Source organism: Neomonachus schauinslandi, chromosome 8 (genome assembly GCF_002201575.2).
Source record: "Neomonachus schauinslandi chromosome 8, ASM220157v2, whole genome shotgun sequence".
NCBI classification, from domain to species: Eukaryota; Metazoa; Chordata; class Mammalia; order Carnivora; family Phocidae; genus Neomonachus; species Neomonachus schauinslandi.
Window position 1 is genome coordinate 8,306,328 of NC_058410.1, and position 4,926 is coordinate 8,311,253.

Sequence of the window (4,926 nt, forward strand, 5' to 3'; positions counted from 1 at the left end):
TATGTGGATGGGCAAATGAACCAGAGAAGACAAAGCATTGGCCCTGCAGTAGGACAGCTTGGGTAACAGTTGTTTTCTTTGGGAGAAATCCTTAGTCTGGAATAGTGATGGAATCAGCAGTCCTCCCTAAGAATTCAGCAGCAAATCTAAGATTCTTCTTTCTGCAATGTGGTCCCTGTCCCAAAACATAGCAGAATCTAGGAATGTATGGAACTTGTGCCTTGGCTTCAGGCTCTGTTCTATCCCAGTGTCCCCTTACATCTCTGGCTACTCAGTGCCCTTTGTGGGCTTACTTTAGTCAAAGTAATATATTCCCTTAATATATTCCCCAAGGTTGTTACTTTGCACCAGCATTCTGGGTAATACCAGTCACTCCCATGGCTTCAGTTACCGCTATATGCTGACCACTCTGAAATCTCTCTCATCGAGTTGTATCCTGAGCAGATGCCCTCTCCATTAAAATTCCCCATAAGCACATCAAGTTTAACACATCTAAACCAAACTCATTGTTAACATCTACCTCTTCCAGCCTTTATTCTTTCATCTCCATTCAAAAAATGAGCAGTGCAACTTATCTTGTCAACCAACCTACTGGGTAGCAAGCACACTCCACTTAGACATCACTTCTTCTAGGAAGCCTTCCTATCTCCTGCCTTTGGTGCCCCTTGGCATCATCTACCTAACTTGTCTTCTTACCAGATATTAAAATTCCTAGTTTCATCTGTCTCCTGTAGTAGACTACATAAGCTTTGCAAGATCATCTTGTTACACTACTTTATGCACAGCTCCTAACACATTGCAGGCATTAAATATGAATACTAATATATTCTCTATGCCCAGTGCCTAACACACATGAATGAATATGAATATATTCTTCGGGATGCAAGGAATGTATTCAACTGTTTCCTACCTGGAGGCTCTATCAAGAACCAAGAGCAAAAATTGAGAGGATAATTGCTTGCTTCTGTTGAGGGGCTACACAGCACCTGTCTTCAGGGGAGTCATTACAGTTGCTCAAAAAGCTCTATTCAGAGCTTTGTATGGGCCAGATAGGAACTAAGAATAACAAATAGGCAAAAGAAGAGTATCATTTTAAAAATGGCATCTAGATCTACGATCATATGCTACCTAGGCTGGTAGAGTGGGTGGGTATGCACCATAATCTCCAAGTGCAAGTGCGGGGTCACTGCTACATCAGTGCTACTGAGCCAGTTTCTCCTGAAGGGGCCTTGCAACCGTTCTTGGTTAAGTTTCACAAACAGGGTTGCAGGAGTGCAGGCCAGATTTAAGCCAGAAGGTAGAATCCCCCAACCTCCCATGTAGCAAACCCCCTGGTTTGTCTGAAGGGAGCAATGACTCAACACTGTGGATTGGCCACAGCTAGTTTCCTGTGCACTCTTGACAATAGGGGTAAGCTCCATTCTTTCCTGGCACAATTACCCCAGGATGGCTCCAGGTCAAAGGTAATATCATCCAGGGTTGTAAGAAGTGTTAATTATAACCACGGGGATAAATAAACTCCTACGAAAGCATCAACAGATGAGGGGGCAATGACTGGTCTAGAGGACAAACTGCTACCAATGAGAAATAAGGAATATCTGAAAATTTTGAGAAAGAGTGGCTTTGCAAAATTGTTTGCAGAAGCGTCCTAGAAACTAGAGTGCTCAGTTGCATCAAATATAGCTGAGAGGCCAAGAAAACGAACATCTAGTGAGCCCTCTGTACCAAGCATGGTTACATTTGTTCTCTTTACAACCTTTCCAGCAGCAGCATCCACTGAACCTAATGTGAAGAGATGGCAACTGGTACACCACCAGACCTTCATGAAATGTTCTCATCCCTCTTGTCCACAAACTGGTATTTCCTTCAAAAGTCAAACCACTTCTAAGATTATTCTTAACTAAACCCTCTTACTTTATCCAGCATCTTCAACTATATTCAGAAGTTTTATAATTTGCATTTTCCCCCATCACCGCATTGCTGGCTCATTTGGTTGTTACCAGCTCCTACATGTTTGGCACAACAACCATTCAGACTGCTTGCAAAATGTCATGCTCAGCTCCAGCAGTTCTTCCTCCTACTACAGAGGATGAGGCAGGAGGACACAGCAACAAGCCTGGGCTCTTGAAATCAAGACATGCTTCTGCTGCCAGCTCTGAGGCAGGTACTGTCCAGGAAGCTTTGATGACAGCACCCTAGAGCGCCGACCCAACACTTAACCTTTGGGTGATCACTTAACCCTTTTAAACCCATTTCTTTCTTTTTTTTTTTTTAAGATTTTATTTATTTATTTGAGAGAGAGAATGAGAGAGAGCACATGAGAGGGGGGAGGTCAGAGGGAGAAGCAGACTCCCCGCCGAGCAGGGAGCCCGATGCGGGACTCGATCCCGGGACTCCAGGATCATGACCTGAGCCGAAGGCAGTCGCTTAACCAACTGAGCCACCCAGGAGCCCCTAAACCCATTTCTTGTTCTGTAAAACAAACAAGTGCCTCTTCTCACGGGGGTGATAGTAAAATGGCATATATAAAATATGTGTCAGTTTTTGGCATGTTAAGTATTCAATAGATATCAAAAATGTTAAGGCATTTTTTTTACTATCTTCATAGTACAAATCTCTCTGGAATAATGCTAAAGTAGAGACATCAAAACTATCTTACTTTTTAGATTTTATCCAAATTGACTACCCTTAAAATTAACCTTTTTTGCAGTACACTCAAGCTTTTGCCAAACGGCGGGATTCTCCATTTCCAGGAGTCATCTAAAGAATGCCTCAGCACTCGCACTTGTACCAGTTAAAGAGAAGTAATACATTTTTAACAGGAAGTAAACAGGCAGCTTTTCACTTTTACATCTCAGACATCACAATCCATTTAAAGTAAGCTTCCATCTTTTCTATCCAAATAATATAAATTTGTATTTGAAGTAGTTTGATCAACGGAGATGGTCCGTCATCAGGACTGGCACTTTGAGATAATAGCAACGGCTAACATCTACTGAGCAGTCACTGTGCTTGGCACTGCTGTAAGCACTTTACGTGTATTAACTCATTTAATGCAGTTTACAGGAAAAAACTGAGCCACAGAGGGAGAAAGGAGCTTGCCCAAGCCATGAAGCAGGTTAAGCAGTAAAGCCAGGATTCAAATCCAGATTTGAATTAGCTCCAGAGTCCACTCGCTCATCCTGGATTATGACTTACCACCTCTCTTATCATAGTTGTACCAGCAAAAAAAGCATCCAATTCCAAAAATGAAGAATACTGACTCTGCACAATCCAAAGTTCTCTCTGCACAAGTTACTCATCAACTAACACAGATGCATCAGAAACTTCAAAATTAGTATTGACATACAACAGGTCTATATTAAATTTAGTCATAAAATTCTATCACTAGTTGAAAAATTAATTTCCTACTGTACAACAAAGATTACAGAACATCAAAGGAAAGAGAAATTCCATTTTTGTTTAAATTGGGCAAGTTAAAAAAGGACATACATTAAGAAAAACCAAAGTCAAAAGTACTTTATTTATTTATTTTTTTAAAAGATTTTATTTATTTATCTGAGAGAGAGAATGGGAGACAGAGAGCACGAGAGGGGAGAGGGTCAGAGGGAGAAGCAGACCCCCCGCTGAGCAGGGAGCCCGATGTGGGACTCGATCCCGGGACTCCAGAATCATGACCTGAGCCGAAGGCAGTTGCTTAACCAACTGAGCCACCCAGGCGCCCCTCAAAAGTACTTTATAATGGAGGAAATATTTAGTATTTTAATACACACCAAAATGTTTAATTATCTTAAGTAAATGTATTTAAAATTGTGTAGAATCTATTTCCTTGAGACTACACAAGAGGCCAATCAAAAGTCAAGAAGTGCAGTTATCTTAAACACACCAATGAAGGCATGATATACCTGTATGCCAGTTAAACAAGCAAAAACACAGGAGCTATTTTCAAATAAGCTGTACCTCAGTTTCAAGTGTCATTAACTCCACTTCTGAGGTTCCTTGATTGTTACAATACCTAAAACAAGAAAATATTTTCTTTTCAGCAGAAATCACATTTCATCTCAACCACACATATGAAAAGCTATAGATTCTAAAGCCATTACCTACCATACTTTGATACTTAATGTTTAAAATCAGACAATGAAACAAACTAGAGTCTTAAAAACATCTTAAATACACTTTCTCCTTTATTATAACATCCCACAGCCTTACCATGTAGTATCAGCAGGTATGTTATTAGTGTAACTCAAGAGCAGTGGCTGTTTTTTATTTTTAAAGACTTAGAGAGCGAGCGAGCGAGCGGAGGGGAGAGGGTTAGAGGGATAGATAAACTCCAAGCAGACTCTGCGGTAAGCGCAAGCCCAATGTGGGACTCGATTTCACGACCCTGAGATCATGACCTGAATGTGGCCAATGTTTTAAAATAAACATCACTGGGGCACCTGGATGGCTCAGTCCGTTGAGTGTCTGCCTTCGGCTCCAGTCATGATCTTGGGGTCCTAGGATCAAGCACATCGGGCTCTCTGCTCAGCGGGCAGACTACTTTTTTCCTTCTCCCTCTGCTTGATGCTCCCCCTGCTTGTGCTCTGTCAAAATCTTAAAAAAAAATAAAAATCATTGACTATACAGATACCTGAATCATTTCACAAAAAGAAAGTCTACTTTTCAACTAAAAACTAATACGTAACTATTTTCTTCCAATACTTTTCTTTATACTTAAAATATTTGAATATTTTATAATTATTTTTACAAGTCACAAAAAAAAACATTTATAGTCCTAAATTCCATGTTCATTTTGCAAAACAAAGCATACTTGTTTTTAAAAGTTTTTATTTTTTTAAGTAATTTCTACACCCAATGTGGGGCTGTAACACACAACCCTACGATCAAGAGTTGCATGCTCCACCAACTGAGCCAGCCAAATGC